This window comes from Delphinus delphis, chromosome X (assembly GCF_949987515.2).
Source record: "Delphinus delphis chromosome X, mDelDel1.2, whole genome shotgun sequence".
Taxonomy (NCBI): Eukaryota; Metazoa; Chordata; class Mammalia; order Artiodactyla; family Delphinidae; genus Delphinus; species Delphinus delphis.
Window position 1 is genome coordinate 107,883,493 of NC_082704.1, and position 17,990 is coordinate 107,901,482.

Here is a 17,990-nt window from a genome sequence, read left to right on the forward strand (position 1 = left end):
TGTTCGCTCTCTCTCTCTCTCTCTTTTTTTAACAGCTTTGGTTTTTTGTTTGTTTGTTTTTAAATTTTTATGGGAGTATAGCTGATTTACAATGTTGTGTTAGCTTCAGGGGTACGGCAAAAGTGAATCAGTTATACATACACATACATCCACTCTTTTTTAGATTCTTTTCCCATATGGGTCATTACAGTGTATTGAGAAGAGTTCCCTGTGCTATTCAACAGGTTCTTATTAGTTATATATTTTATATATAGTAGTGTGTATATGTCAATCCCAGTCTTCCAATTTATCCCTCCCCCCCTCATCCCCTGGTAACCATAAGTTTGTTTTCTACATCCATGACTCTACTTCTGTTTTGTAAATAAGTTCATTTGTACCATTTTCTTTTAAGATTCCACATATAAGCAATATCATATATTTGTCTTTCTGTGTCTGACTTAATTCACTCAGTATGACAACCTCTAGTCCATCCATGTTGCTGTACCTGTTCTCTTTTTTAATGAAAATATCTCCCAACGTTATCACATGTGTTCTGTAAAACAATTTTTAATAGCTTTATGGGAATATAACACTGAGTCATTAATCAATTTAATCTATCCAGTCCACTATTTTGGTTGTTGGGCAATTAGGTAGTTTCCATTTATTCACTGGGGTAAATCACACTTTTAGGAACATCTCTTTGTAGAAAACCTAGTGTGTACTTAGGATAAATTCCCAGAAAAGGAATTACAGCCTGAAAGGCTATAACCGAGCAGGACCCTATGGGGCCTTCCCACAGGCTTTCCCCCATACCTTCTGCTTTAGCTCCTCTCTGAAGTACCTAGATAATAGTAGTTGATGCAAATTTCCTGAGTTGTTTTGCAGATGTGAAAACCCCCCACCAAATGGAAGATGTTAACTACTTGATGACCATGAGCACATCGCCCCAGGCCTCCTGGAGCCTAAGGACTGATAACGTGAACCCCTGTGACACCACCTGTTCCCTCACCATCAGCCAGTCAGAGGACTGTGCACCATCTGATCACGTACCCTGTGACGCCCCCACCCACCCACCCACCCCCGGCTTTTTTTCTTTATTTGGTTGCGCAGTGCGGCTTGTGGGATCTTAGTTCCCTGACCAGGGATCGAACCCAGGCCCTCAGCAGTGAGAGCTCAGAGTTCTAACCTCTGGACCATTAGGGAATTCCCTCACCTGGCTTTTAAAAATGCTTTGCTGAAACTCTTTGAGGAGCTCAGGGCATTTTAGGGCATGAGCCACCTGTCTCCTTGTATGGCCCTGCAATAAACATTTCTCTGCTCCAAACTCTGACGTTTCAGTTTGTTTGGCCTCACTGTGTGTCGGGCACATGAACTTGCACTAACAAGGCCATGAACATTTTTGAGGTTAGTTGATAAATATTGTAAATTGCTCTCCAAACTAGTTATATCAATCTACATTGTAATGTATCATGTCTTACCATGCTAAATTATAGGCTAGATGTTACAACAGCCTGATAGACTGTAGGACAATCTTCCTTAGAGATCTTCAAAAAGAAAACAAATTTCCTTTTCTGTGTTCCAGGTCAGACTTTCAAAGACATAAAAAAGGGTTGCCAACTCTCAATTCAAAAAAAAAGACATTTAGGGACTTCCCTGGTGGCGCAGTGGTTAAGACTCCGTGCTCCTGATCCGGGAACTAGATCCCACATGCATGGCACAACTAAGAGTTCGCATGCCACAAGTAGGGAGCCTGCAAGCCGCAACTAGGGAGCCCGCTTGCCACAACTAAGACCCAGTGCAACCAAATAAATAAATATTAAAAATAAATAAATAAAGACATTTAAATCATAAACACCAGGAAGGTTAACATGCACTTGGTGTTCTTTACCTTCTCTCTTATTTCAGATCTTAGACTTGGATGGTAACTTTCTTTTCAAGTGAAATGTTCTCACATTATCTCTGAGAGTAAAGTAGGTACTTATTCTATGGATAGGGAAATACTGAGGCACAAGAGTTTTATAAGTGACTTTCTTTTTTTTAAGTGACTTTCTTATAGCCATATAATTTACATGGCACTCGTATCTATAGTCCATACCTTGGGGAGGATCCTTTGCCATGCTAGTCAAGTTCAGGTTCACCTCCGGAAAGACTAGATAAAAAACAATATTTTTAGAGAGGGGGTTCCAGGAAGAAAGGCTTCATCTAAGTTCTGTTAAAAAACAAAATTCAACTGAGTAAATTTGAAGATCTAATTGACTGTGCTCAATGATTCATGAATCTGGCAGCACCCCATCTAGTAAACAGAAGGGTATTGTGAAGGGTTGTACAAAATGGAAGGTTTTTATAGGTAGAGGCGGGTGGGGCAAGAAGGCATTGGCAAAAGCAAAGAAAGAATGGTTTCAGGCCAGGCCATCTTCTTCTGGGGGGGGGAAGGGAACAGCAGGGGTCTTTATCGCGCAGATTACCTACCTCACTAGTGTTGATCAAGAAATTTCAGATTGCCTACTTAAAGGTCACATTCCTGGAAGTGGTTGAAACTGCAAGTAAGTCTCGGTTTGTTGTTATCCCTGGGGGCAAATGATTCCATTTTGGGCTTGTTATTTCTTTTCAACAATTCCCTTCTGATCAAACTCACCCTAACCAGAGATGTGATAAAAATTTAAGGCATTAGCATCACTCTCAGCTACTGCTCTGTAGTTCCCACAGCTTTGCTGATCCTTGGTGTGGTATCCATAGGTCATGACTTTTTGTTTAATCCCCGTGACAGTCACAGGTCACGGTTCCAGGTTCATAATCCTTAAATCTGTCATTTTCTTCATTCCCTTTTTGACAGTCCTGTCTTAGGGAGATCATTTGCCTGGTGGTTAGTGGCTGTGAACATGCATTTAAAGCTTTTGAGAGGATACAATACGACGGAAAACATTATGATAACGATAAGCAGGATAATTTCCTAGGAGTACACTTTGGAGTCCCTATTGACTGAAAAACAAAATGCACAAGCTAAAAGTTGAGAATTATATTTTATTTGGTGGACTTTCTGAGGACTTCAAGCCCTAGAGGTAGCCTCTTAGATAGCTCTGACGGACTGCTCTGAAGAGGTAAGGGGGAGCCAGGAGATATGGGAGTTTTGCGACAAAAACCAGGTAGTCAGGACATTAAAAGATGACTGTTAATTAAAGAAAATCACACATTCCAAGTTAATGACTTTAGAGCTTTTCTACGTATGGGAAGATGCAAGAGTCTGGGCTCACTGAACTCCTTCCTTTGCTATGTGCCTCAGCTATCTGGGGCCAGTATCCTGTGCTTTCCCATCCTGAGTCCCCTCAGGGTACACTGTTGGGGGTGGCTGCAGTGGCTGAGGGCTTGGCAGCAGGCATCCTGTTGGTCTCCATCCTGAGTTCCCCCAGGCTCACCTTCAGGGGTGGTGGCAGTGGCTGATGGCTTGATGGCCGCAACATCCTTTGTTTGCTGAGATGGCGGACAACATCTTTTACCCACATCCTCAAGACCCAAACCAAAGAAAGACCCCATTGAAGGACCCCATTTTAAGCCACAGGGCTTGTTCGGTGATCTTACATAACTGAATTTCAACTTCCCCAGAAATATTGATCCAGGTTGTAGACAAAGAATGTCGTATCAGTAAACAAAGTTTACTTTGTTACTGCCTTATCACTAAAGAAAGAATGTTGAGGCCATCCAGCCATCAGCCACTGCAGCCACTTGGACCGTGTGCCCTCAGAGGACTCAGGATGGAGAAAAACAAGATACTAGCCCTAGATAGTTAAGGTGTATACCAAAGGAATGATTTCAAAGAGCCCAGACTCTTGCATCTTCCCATAAATAGAAAAGCGCTAAATTCGTTAACTGGGGATGTATGATTTTCCTTAATTAACAGTCATCTTTTGATGTTTCAACTACCTGGTTTTTGTTGCAAAAATTCCTATATATCCTGGTTGCTCCCTTACCTCTTCGGAGCAGTCTCTCAGTACTGAGAGGCTGTCTTCTGGGCTTAAGTCCTTAGAAAGTCCACAGAATAAAACATAATTCTCAACTTTTAGATTGTGCAAAATTTTTTTCAGTGGATAAGATGTAAGCACTTATGGTAGGGGGTCCCTGGAGAAAGAGAACCAGACATGGCTTTCTTGACATAAAAGAAACATTTCTGGCCTAAGCATTTAGTTATCTAAGCCTGGCCACAATGGTTGTCCTTGAACAGGTCTCAGTAATTAATGATCTTAAGGGAAGTAAGGGAATGCAGGAACAAAGGAAAATCAGTCAAGAAACAATAGTTCAGAGATAAAACGGAGTCCTAATTCCCTCTCAAGGGATATACATAACAATCTGATACATATCTTTGAGTTCTGTGGAAACTAAGGCCCCCACTCAGGTGGAGGATGAAATAAGGAGTTGACCTTTTCTGACCCTCGTGACTTCAATCAACAAAGCTTGGACTCTGTTGACCTTTGCCCCAACTCTATGCTGAATCCTCCTCTGCTCAAGCCCCTTCATGAATATGTGTATACCCTTAGCTTCAAACTTCCCCAACTTTGGTGTTCGGGGAGATTCTGCTTTGGGAAAGATCCTTGGGGGTCTCCTTACTTGCTGCAAGTAATAAATCCTTCCTTTTCCTGCTCTTTGTCTTGGTTATGTCTTTGGCTCGACACCCACCAAGAAATGAACCCAGTTTTTTGGGTAACACTCCCAACAACTATGTTTAGATTACCCACCAAAACTTCATGAGACATTGGACAAAAATCAGCCATCGTTCTAAGTTATTTTTCTTGACAAATCCCATAACAGAGATAACATGGACTTATTTGAGTAGTAAGACCAGGTAGAATAAAAGTTGGTTATCTGCCTTATATTCGGTGTTGATAACTTTAAAGACATGTCTTAACTAAACCAATGAACTTAAACTACCTTTATTTACTGAAGATTATCACTTAAACTACCTTTATTTACTGAAGATTATCCCAGATTACTTGAACTTGAAAAGCATCTGGGGTACTTTCCTGCTGGTCCAGTGGCTAAGACTCCGTGCTCCTAATGCAGAGGGCCCAGGTTCTATCCCTGGCCAGGAACTAGATCCCACACGCTGCAACTAAGATCCCACAAGCCACAGCTAAAGATCCTGCATGCCGCAACGAAGATCCTGCACGTAGCAATGAAGGTCCTGCAAACTGCAACTAAGACCCAGCACAGCCAAATAAATAAATAAATATTTTCTTTAAATCATTTAAAAAAAAAAAAAGAAAAGCATTTGGGTTAGTTTCTGTTAATGCCCCATCCTTGCAAGTGCTTGCCTTCAAACCAACTAAATAGAGTTCTCTTACAAATTAATTTTGGCAATACCGTCTCTTAAGAGGTAGGAAAACACCACACATTTAATATATATACATATATGTGTGTGTATATATATATATATATATATATATATATATATATATATATATATATATACAGACAGATGCAAACAGATAACTTACAGTTACTAACATCTGTGGAGAAGATTTGCAAGATTTTTCATTAGCCCAATTGCAAAATACCCCTTTTTCTTTTTTTTTTCTTTTGATGGGAAACTTCTTCTTAAAGTTTGCATTTCAAAGAATGGCTCCTAGGTGCTGGAGAAGATGGGGGTAGAAAATCTGTATCACAAATGCATAGATTAAGCTCAGGACGATTCTGTTTCCAATGTCCTGATCTTTTCAAGCATTTTGAGAGGAATAGGTGAGGTCTGGGGGATTGGCAAAGAAAAAAACTGCAGGTAAACTTTAAACTTTAGGATTGCAGCCTAAATGATAAAGAGGCTGACCTGTTCTTACAACTACCTTTTCTCCAATTTGCATCTTTCCTTCTGGGTACATGGTTTTATTTTAGCTAAGGAGAGAAAGCATTTAAAAAAAATTCCTATCAGGCTCTGAATATCAGCTTCTGATTTGGCCAAATTTCTGATCATATAGTTATTAAATCCTTTCAAATATCTTATCAGATTTCTGGTTGGATAAACAGTATTTCTGGCAGTATTAAACAATCCCATTAATTTTAGTTTCCCCTTGCTGCTTAAGGGAATAATGTAGCAGTTTACCAAAAATTCCTGAGTTTCATCAATTCTAGGAGGAGTACATACAGGTGCATTGGAGTTGATGTTGAAGAATTCACATAGGGCTTTTGAGGACAATCTGTCTTCCAGTGCCCCAGTTGATTGCAATAGAGACATCAATTTTTGGGCCAGTGATTTGATAATGAACCCTAGGAGGGTGAAATGTAGGAGGCCTAGGTATTGTTTTAAATACCTTTTGTGTCTTTAATTTTTCATTAGCCTTTTGCCATGAATCTTTCAACAAAGCAAGTTTGGAATTTTGAAAAGTTTTGGAGCCTTCTGCATGCTAATCAAAATCAAAATCGGTATTCCATTCTGTTAGCTTGATTTGGGAGCCCTTTTTTGAGTCACATTAGAAAGGATCTTATCTATTTGGAACATTCCTCATAATGGCCATTGTAATCTCCCTGAGGGCTGGCAGCAGGTTGGTAGGTTCCTGGCTGCAAATGGAGTTTAACCCCCATTTCTATGCTGGCCATATTTTGGAGCCCCTACCCTTTCAGCTACCAAGCTAAGCTCTTAGGAAACAGAACAAGCTTAGCAAGATATTACCATTTTTGTAACTATCTATAGCTTCCAGAATCACAGTTCTCAAACATATAATAATAAGCAGATGTGCTTATTTTAGAGTTGAACTTTCAACTCTTTGGATGTAAAGGATCCCATTAGCAGTGAGCCTTTGTCTACAAAAAATAAGTCAAGCAAATACATGAAGATATTGGCAGTAACCAAGAGATGTTACTGTGTCCTGGCTGAAAGATGGCCTAGTGCACACGACCAACAATTCCTGTGGACCCTTGAATGGGGGAAGGATTGAACCAGCAAACCTGAAACAATGGGAACTGAGGACTGATTCCAAACAAAACGGAGAACTGCAGCTGCCACCAACAGTGCCAAATGTGGAATCTGGGGAAGGATTCCAAACAAATGGGGGGATTGCAGACTAAATGATCAGCAGTTCCCAATGTGGAATCTGGGAACTGAATCAAGGGCTGGGGTTTTCCATTAAAAAACTTGGGAACTGTGGTCAGAAAGGCTAGGGGCTTGGCTCTGGGCAGAACTATCTGCTAGCTCGATTGAGCTCTGGGCAGAATCGTCTACCAGCTCAAGTTGACCTGCCCCAAAAAGGAAAGCCAGTTAGTTTGGGAGCTTGAATGCAAAGAGAGTGGAACTCAAATTTGAGAGGAACTTACCAATGGCCTTCAGAAACAGCGGGAACAACAGTGAACTCAAAAGTGTTTGTGGGGCACCACGCCTGTGTTTCTTGTTGTCCCCGAATGCCATCATAAGTTTGCTTTGGATCCCACCACTGCCAACAAGTCTATTAAAAAACAAAATTAAACCAAGTAAGTTTGAAGATCTAATTGGCTCGATTCAATGATTCATGACTCAGGTAGCATTCCATCTAGTAAACAGAAGGGTATTGTGAAGCGTTGTACAAAACGCAAGGTTTTTATAGGCAGCAGGAGGGTGGAGCAAGAAGGTATGAGCAAAAGAAAAGAAAGGATTGTTTCAGGTGAAACCATACTATTTTTGGGGAAGGGAACAGCAGGGGTCTGTGTCATGCAGATGACCTCACTAGTGTTGATCAAGAAATTTCAGATTGTCTGCTTAAAGGTCACATTCCTGGGAGAGGTTGAAAGTGCAAGTAAGTCTTGGTTTGCTGTTGTGGAGGCAAATGACTCCATTTTGGACTTGTTTCTTTTTATCAGTTTTGTCTTTGCATGAAAGAAAATATAACATCGAAAGGAGTTTCTCATACAAAACACACAATACATACAAGCTGAATGTTAACCTAATGTTTTACAGTTTGTAAGAATCCAGCCTTCCCCTGAGAAAATGTTGAAATGATTTTAAAATGATAATAATCTATTCTTTCCTCTATAGGAATTCTAGTGAACAAAGAACTGTTGTCGAACCCAAGTTCATGTGCCCAATGTACAGTGAGGCCAAAGTAAATGAAAAAGTCCGAGTTTGTTTCTTCTTTTTCCTTTGTTTCTGCATTCCCTCACTTCCCTAGTTAGTTTGAATCTACCCTTCGGAACTCAGAGAAGGTCTAGGAGGCTGAAGTCTTTTTCGTACAAAGAAGAAAGAGCGGACACAGAAAGGCTTTGTACCTGGCAGGGCCTTGCAGGGTCCTGCTTGGTTTTAAGCCCCTCTTCTTTGATACTCCTCAATCTTGAGGGGAACAGGTGTCCGACAAGAAAGGGAATAAAGTTTTGGATAGAAAAGTTAATCATAAACTCGGTAGAGGAACTCAGTTTTAGGTGGACTAGGTTTCAGAACCAGTTTGTGCTGTATTTTAAACATCAGGGTGCTTGGTGTAGACCAGAGTTTCTCAACCCTGGAAGTATTGATACTTTGGAGATCATTCTTTGTTTTGGGGGGCTGTTTTGTGCATTGTGGGATATTTAGCAGCATCCCTGGCCTCTACCCACTAGATACCACAGGCACCCTGCTAATTCTCCAGTTGTGACAATCAAAAGTGTCTCCCGACATTGCCAAATATCCCCTGGAGGACACAATCATCCCAGTTGAGAATCACTTGTGTGGTACATATGGTATATTAATTGTATTTGATAAGCTCTGATTATGTCCAGATGAGTAACAGATGGCAAACGATGAAGAGCTTGGACACTAACATGCTTTAACAGATATTTTTATATTAATTTCATTTATTCAACTTGATTTGATGCATTTTGAGAAAAATATATGTCTTAGCAAAATAAATGGAAAAGGAAAATGGACATCAATTGCTAAGTATAAAGTGTTCCAAATCTGCAAATCAAATGTGTGGGTCCCATATAAATTACAGTAAATCTAAATGATAATGAAGATAGTTTTCTAGCAAACTCGACAAAAAACAATGGATTTGTTCATTACGTAATTACCTGTGAACGACAATACTTTATCAGTCAATGGCTTTTCCTGTTTTATTAAGAAAAATACAAGGTCAGATAGCTAGGTTTTCTAAGATATTACAGAAACTACTTCTAAGCTGCTTTATTTATAAATTCTACTTTCAATCTGGATGATTTATGTGGCATTTCAAACTGGACAATTTAAAAACCTCATTACAATCAGAATAAATGACAGATTTGAATCCATAAGAAAATCCTTGACTAATTAAGATTGGCAGTCTTATCTTTGCCCTTATTTATTCACTTAGCATAAAACCCTCCAAGTCTATCCCTGTTGTAAATGGCAAAATTTTGTTCTTTTTAATGGCTGATTAGAATTCCAGTGTGTATTTATATAAATATACATTCTTTACCCATTCATCTGTTGATGGACACTTAGGTTGCTTCCATATCTTGGCTATTGTAAATAATCCTGCTAAGAACATTGGGGTGCATGTATAATATCTCTTTGAATTAGTGTCTTCATTTTCTTTGGATATATACCCAGGAATGGAATTGCTGGATCATATGGTGTTTCTATTTTTAGCTTTTTTGAGGAATCTTCATACTACTTTCAGCAGTGGCTGCACCAATTTACATTCCCACCAACAGTGTATAAAGTTTCCCTTTTCTCCACATCCTCACCAACATTTGTTATTTGTGGTCTTTTTGATGATAGCCATTCTGACAGGTGTGAGGTGATATTTCATTGTGGTTTGGATTTGCATTTCTCCAATGATTAGCGATGTTGAGCATTTTCTCATGTGCCTGTCGGCCATCTGTATGTCTTCTTTCAAAAAATGTCTATTCAGGTCTTCTGCCCATTTTTTTTTTTTTTTTGTGGTACGCAGGCCTCTCACTGTTGTGGTCTCTCCCGTTGCGGAGCACAGGCTCCGGACGCGCAGGCTCAGCGGCCACGGCTCACGGGCCCAGCCGCTCTGCGGCATGTGGGAGCTTCCTGTACTGGGGCACGAACCCGTGTCCCCTGCATCGGCAGGCAGACTCTCAACCACTGCGCCACCAGGGAAGCCCCGTTCTGCCCATTTTTTGATTGGGTTGTTTGTTTTCTGATGTTGAGTTGTATGAACTGTCTATATATTTTGGATTAGCCCCATATCTAGCCAAGTCATTTAGCGTCATTAAATGTCCCAACCTATAAGGCAGAGAAAATGATTGTAAAGGAGAAATCAAAGAGGTAATGTATGAAATTTAGCCACTTAGCTAAACATATGGTGTGATACAAAATAAGTTGTTATCGTGGGGGTGATGAGGGGAGGTTTCATAAGGGCAATGAGATTTGAACTGGTACCGGAAGGGTAGAGAATAACATTTATTGTGTGCCTACTCTGTGCCTATCTCAGTTTACATAGCAACATTTTTGAAGGTATTATCCTCAAAAAGAAGGAATTAAAACACAGAGATATAATTTGCCCAAACCTCAAAGTAGCTCCATATTTCAAATTCCTCATTTTTTCCACTCATAGGAAGTTGTGAAATAAAAAGGTGTTGATATTGGAAATAGATGATAATAGAACATAAAAAAGCAGAGATGATCAATAAATGCAGAAGCTGGTTCTTTTCTAAAAAAACATTTTATTTTGAAATAATTTCATACAAAAGTCTCAAGAAGAGTACAAAGAACTGCCTCATACCCTTCTTCCAGATTCAATAACTGTTAATATTCTGCCATATTTGCTTTATCATCTCCCTCTCTCTCACAACCATCTGAGAGGATCATGCCCCTTTACTCTGTCAGAGAGAAAACAGTTTTTCCTCTACCCTCTTAGGTTAATGATTTGGGGCCTACAAATTAAACTGACAAAAGACAGATTAGCAAGAGAAAAAAAACACACCAGATTTAATTACATATATAACACAGGGGTTCACCAAGAAATGTGACTCAAGGAGGCAGCTGGAATTTAGGGCTTATCTAACATCTGAATGGGGGATGGGAAGGGGTGGAGGGGCACTTCTAGAAGAACAAATGACTTCTTAGAAGCAGGGGAGAAAGGGCACTTAGGAAAAACAAATGACTTTTTGGAAAGATAAATGGGCCCTTAGGAGTATAGGTAGGAGATACGGTAGTTTTGTGACAATGTTTGAGAAGATTAGAGGTGCACCTGGGGAGGCACTTTATGATAATTAGGCTCTTCTGGGAGGCTCTGCTTTTAGGCAGATAGAGGGTTTTAGGAACTCAAATGCCTTCCGCTCAAAATCATTTTTATGCCACAATGCCTTATTCTGGACCTCTTCGACTTTTGTACTTCAGCCCTGTGTTTCCTGAGAATTTAGGTAAACACAAAACATTCTTGAAATCACTAAATTCAGTGCTGTTATCCCAGAGCTGAGCACTGTGTGCCTGTTCCTCAAGTGCCTCTGCTGGCAGGTCTTACCTAGAAGTGGGTTTGGCTAGGCTGCTTCTTGCAGCTATGTGAGGACTATCTTACTCAACAAAGATTTCTAGAGTGCCTACTCCGGGCCAAGCACTGTTCTAGACACTTAAGACTCAGATGATGTTTGATGGAGAACTTCAACTGAGGTTCTCCATCAAACCCACAGATAACCACACCTGAATCCGTGTTTCCTCTTTCTCCCGTCTTAGAAAGGCATCCCTCTTGCTGCTTTGCTTGTGCTCTGGATCCCATCTCCTCCCTTGATGGTCTTTCTTTCTCTAGGGTTCTTTCCATTAGCACCAAAAACATGCCTCATGAACTTCCCATTGCTAAAGCAACGACAGTAACACTAAAAACTTTCCCCTACATCCTTCACCAAGTCCCTTCACTCTTTCTCCCTACCCCTTCCAAATGGAACTTCATGAGGGCATTTTCTGCACTTGCAGTCTCTATCTGCACGCCCCCCCTTCCCCTGTCCCCACAATTCCTCCATTCACTTCAACCTGGCTCAGCTTCCCCTGCTGTACTGGTGCTGCTCTCTTAAGATCATCTATGAACTCCTAATCCCATGGACATTTTGCAGCTTCTCTCAACCACATTTCATATTATCAACACCTCCTTCTTGACACATGCTCTTCCTTTTGTTTCTCTAATACCAAACTCTCACTTATAATTTTCTTACTAATTTTTCTGAAGCTCCTTCTGTTTCCTCTTCCTTGTACCCTTCTTACCTAAATGCTGGTGTTCCTGAGAGCTCCATTCTAGGACACCTTCTCTTCCCTTTTCCTTTTTCTACATTCTCCCTGGACTATCTATCCACTCCCATGGGTTCAATTACATATTTGGTTTGCATGGTATCTCCAACTAATTTCTTTTGAGTTCCAGACCTGTATACCCAGTGGCCCACTTGAAGTCCTCTCAGGCATTCAGACTCAAGAGTTCCAAATTGAACTGTGCATTTTCTGATGTTCCCTAGCTCTGTTAATGGCACTGCCATCATTTAATTATCCAAGCCAGAAATGTGAAGTCCTCTTGACTCCTTCCTGAACCTAAACTATGTGTAACCATCAAATATAGTGGATTCTACTTTTGAGTTGGTCCTCTTCTCTCTTTTGGTCTTTACGGCCACGATTCCATTCTCTCTTTCTTTTTTTTTATATTATTTTTTAATCTTTTGGCCATGCTGTGCAGCATGTGGGATCCTAGTTCTTCAACCAGGGATCGAACCGTGCCCCCTGCAGTAGAAGCACGGAGTCTTAACCACTGGACCGCCAGGGAAGTCCCATGCCACCATTCTATTCTATATTATCACCATCTCTTGCTGAGATTACTGAAATAGTCTCCTAACCAGTTTTGTTGCCTACAGACTTGCTTCCCTCCAATCCATGCTTTACCCTCAGCCAAGGTGATCCATACAAAATGTAATTCTGATTATGGCACTCTCCTGCTTGAAACTTTCAATGACTTCCCATTTTTAATGAGGTTAAAGTCCACAGTCTCCTTATCATATTTGTAAGACTTGGCCTCTGCTAACCTTCGTTTTCTTTTTCTTTTTGGCTGCATTGGGTCTTTGTTGCTGTGCATGGGCTTTCTCTCTAGTCATGGTGAGTGGGGTCTACTCTTCATTGCAGTGCACAGGCTTCTCATCGCGGTGGCTTCTCTTGTTGCGGCGCGCAGGCTCTAGGGCCTGTGGGCTTCAGTAGTTGTGGCTCGCGGGCTTAGTTGCTCCGTGGCATGTGGGATCTTCCCGGACCAGGGCTCGAACCCGTGTCCCCTGCATTGGCAGGCAGGTTCTTAACCACTGCGCCACTAGGGAAGTCCCTCTGCTAACCTTTAATCTCTTGCCACCCCATGCCTACAACACTTAGTAGTAGTCAGCATATACTTACTGTTTTAAAAATAAATAGCATTTTTTTCTTTCAAAATACAAAAGAGAAAAATTGTCTTACTTACTGCAGCATCCTCAGAGCCCAGAACACTGCCCAGAACATAGTAGGTATGCAATAAATATTTCTTAAATGAAGGAAAGAATATATGTATCAGTTCTAGTGACAGCAGAATGAGGATGAGCAAGAAAAAATGGGACATTTTTAATCCAATAAGCATCTATTAGAGTAGTGTACTTACAGTGTCATACTCTAAAATCTGGCAAGTTAAAAAACCAAGTACAATGATCTCAGAAGCATTTTAAATGGGGGGGGAAGCACACTTAACCAACTTCTTTTAAACTGATCATTTATTATGAATAGAAAAAGTTAAATTTTTATAAGAAATAAAATACAAATTCATAGTATCCTAACCTCTCATTTTCCTGATTTTAAACCATGACTAAAATTAACGCATATATTTGAACAAGTAATCAAGAAATGCAGTGTTCCATACTTAATCATTATATAACTAAAACAGATGAAGATACTTACTTTAAAATCAGGACATCTATTTCAAAGACAGATTTTTTTTTAAGCTTTAAAGACTAATATTTAAAATTCCACAGAAAGAGGAATTAATGTTTGAAAATCTCAGCAAAAAAAATTTTAATTAAGAAGTTGATGAAAACAGTACCTTTAGATAATGATATATATTAAGGATAATCTCCAGATTGCTAATCTATATTGTTTAGGAATGAGAAACACTATTTCAAAAAAAACCAAAAACCCGAAAAACTTACCTTAAGGAAAATAAATTATTTAAGCACTCTATTCAATTAAAACACATGAGATATACTCTCAGTTCATTGTATTAATGAATTGAAAAAGTAAAATAATAAATAGTTGCTTCCTATATAAATAAGAATGATTTATCAAATGAGAGATAATTTCACTTATTATATCTATTCTCTCCAAGGTATATAAATTTATGCCTCTTCCTGGCTGGTATGAAAAATCTCTTAAGGCTAAACCATCTCCTTTGAGACGACTGGTTAATCATTTGGGGATAACAAAACACAAGGTTACATCCCTACTTTGCACCAACATCAAAATACACTGCACGTAGATTAATGATTTGAATGTTTGAAAAACAAAATAATAAAAATATTATAAGAAAATGTGAATACTTATAAAATCTTGAGGAGACTTTCAAAACATATCATCAAAGGTGGAAAGCATAAGGTAAAGACTGACAGACCATGATATATGAAAACATAAAAATAAGCATTATACTTAAGTGATGTTTTAATATATTTGCAAGTAACAAATCAAATGATGGAGCTGAGCTTATGAGGAAAAGCAGTAAGAAGACAATAATCACTCCCTTGCAAAATGGGCTAAGGATAGGGATAAACAAAAAGAATACAATGGCCAATAAATACATTTTAGTATTCAACCTCTTTTCTAATCAAAGAAATGCGAATTAAAATGAGACGCCATTTTACCTTACCCAATTAACAGAAAAAAATGTAAATGCGGGCTTCCCTGGTGGCGCAGTGGTTGAGTCCGCCTGCCGATGCGCGGGACGCGGGTTTGTGCCCTGGTCCGGGAGGATCCCACATGCCGCGGAGCGGCTGGGCCCGTGAGCCATGGCCGCTGAGCCTGCGCGTCCGGAGCCTGTGCTCCGCAACGGGAGAGGCCACAACAGTGAGAGGCCCGCGTAACACACACACACACACACAAAAAATGTAAATGCAACAAGGCAATATGTATATATAAAACTTTGTTCAATTTCAAGATAGCAATTTTTCCTTTTAGTATTAAGTTTCTAGAATTACCCCAAATCATAGATATGCAAAAAGATGTAGTTATAAGGATATTCCTCACAGCTTTGTTTATAATATTGCAAAATTGGAAGTAATAGGGGCTGATTAACTTATGGCATATTTAACACTGCAATATTATACAGCTATTAAAATAACACCAGAATATTAATAACATTGAAAAGTGCTTATAATATACTGTCAAGTTTAGAAGGTAGCTTACCAATTATCTATAATATAATGCTATTTTTTCAAGATATTACAATTTACTTTCATTTAACATGTTCTCTATAATGAACCTGCCTTTCTTTTCTAGTAAGAAATATTCTATAAAGGCCCCTAAATTACATTATCTGTCTCTTTCTGTTCCAATTCCATATTCCCAAAGTAAACTCCTGATAACCAACCTCTTTTTCCCAGTTATTTCCGTAACAGAAAAGGGGATGGCCTGAACTGGACGAATGAAAATTCTGTAAATTGCTAAGTGCTACCTCCCACTGTAGATTGCTGGTGATACAGAAAGCCTAGGAAGAAAATTGGAAGCCATTAAAGGATGGAAACAAAGTGGCTGAAAGGGAAGATAAGAATGCTAGGAATAAAGCGTGAAGGTCAAGGGCAGGTAAAAGAAGTTAAGATATGGTCCAATATATTTGCAAACCCTTTGTGAAAATGTGAATCTTGAATGATGACAAGCAGTAAGAAGGTGATAATGGCTGCAGGGAAATATGGGCAAAGGATGTGGATAAAAAAGATCTACAAAACAACAGACATTAAAAAAAAAGTTTAGCCTCTTTTCTAACTAAAAAAATACAAATTAAAATGAACTTGTTTAAAAAAAAAAGAGCTTACTTTGAAATGCAATATCCCAGACTGTGTACAGCTTTCTATAGTCTGATTTAGTCCTCAAAGTTCATCCTGCCCCAAATTCTCTCCTACATTGCTTCATCACAGTGCTTCCTTCTGAATTAAGACAGTTTGGGTCAAATGCCCATGTTACTATCAATGAATACACCCATGAACACAGATTATTTTGAATAGTTTCAGTGAGCAAAATCCTTAGCCAACACCTTAAATACGATTTTAGGTCCATTTTTATTGCAGGAAAAAATATTTAAAAGGGTCAAGGCCTGGGGAGACACTCTGGAAAACCAGAGCTAGCCCAAAAGCACTGGAAGCCAAAAAGGCATACCAAATGGAGGCAAGATCTAATGCCAGTGTGGACTGAGATATGAGGGAAAATTTATGTTATAATTCTGCATTCTGAAAGTAAATAGAGTACATAATAGTAACTTGAGCGAGTCAGGTGCCATATTAAGAACTTTAGGTAACCTGCTTTATTTAACAATATTATAAAGGAAAATACTATTATGTCTATTTTAAAGATAGTTCATTCTATACAGAAAAATAAACCTGGATTTCCTACCTCACACAATATATTCTAGAAATTAAAGATCACATTGTGAAAGTACAACTCTAAAGCAAACAGAAGAAAGTATAGGATATTATTGTGACTTTGGGACAGGACAGAACTTTTTAAGTAAGACTCACAAAATACAAACAATGAATCAAGAAATTAATAGATTTGACTACATCAAACTAAAAATCCTTGTTCAACAAAGGACCTCATAAATAAAAATTTATAGATGGATGATAGACTGGGAAAAATTATTTGCAACATCTAAAATGGACAAGAGTTGATATCTAGAACTTGGGTTATTCTGTAAATAGATAGTAAATATTTTAGGTTTTATGGGCCATATGGTCTCTGTTGCAACTGTTCAACTCTGCTGTTGTAGCATGAAAGCAGCCATAAATGAATGAATATGGTTGTGTTTCAATAAAAACTTATTTACCATAATAGCTGGTGAGCAGGATTTGGCCTTCAAGCTATAGTTTGTTGATCCCTAATCTAGAATATACAAGAAATTCCTATGGATCAATAAGAAAAATTTAGGATGCTTGATGGAAAACTGAACAAAGGATATCAATAAGCAATTGGCAGAATGAAAAATCCAAATGGCTAAACAAATATATAGATGTGCAATATTATTAATAATATGAGAAATGCAAGTTCAAAGAAAATGCCATTTTGCATCTAAGGGATTTGTCAGGACATGGAAGTCAGGTAATTCAGGTGGAGGTAAGGGTGCGGGTGAACATGAAACCCACATGCCTTGCCAATGAATAAATTTCAGTTACAGAGAGCCCTTAAGTGCTAAGTGAAATTATTGCATTTCCATACTCCAAATAAAGGAGGGCTCTTTGATAAAGGGCAGCAGGCAACCTTTTAACAACACACATACATTATCTTTATTTTGTAATTAGAGATAATACACATTATCTTTATTTCACTATGGATCCAAAAACACCAACATAGGCTGTCACTAGTCTACAGACCAGCTGTTATATACTTTCTACCAATGTGTTTTATTTTATTTTATTTATTTATTTTTTGGCCACACCGGGTGGCTTGCGGGATCTTAGTTCCTGGACCAGGGATTGAATCTGGCTCATGGTAGTGAAAGTGCTGAATCCTAACCACTGGACTGCCAGGGATTCCCTCTACCAATGTGTTTTAGACATGAAGAAAAATCTTAATATTCATAGGGTTTAATTCTTTTACAGTTTAGAGTTTCATATCTTTAAGAGGAGGACTGGCTTTATGATGCCTGATTAATGGAATGTAAAATTCACATGAATTTAAGATAAAGTGAGATTCAACTTTATAGGATGGAGAGCCAATTACAGGGTTCTACTCTTAGATACTTCTGGGTTTTCCCTTCTCTACAGTGTCAGGAGCACTTCAGTACAAAAGTCTGAGAAGCATTCAGATAATAAGGGACATTTATTGAATATCCATCAATCTTTAGCTAAATAAAACTAAGATATAAGGGTGTTTTTTTCCTTTCTTTAATGGGAAATCAAAT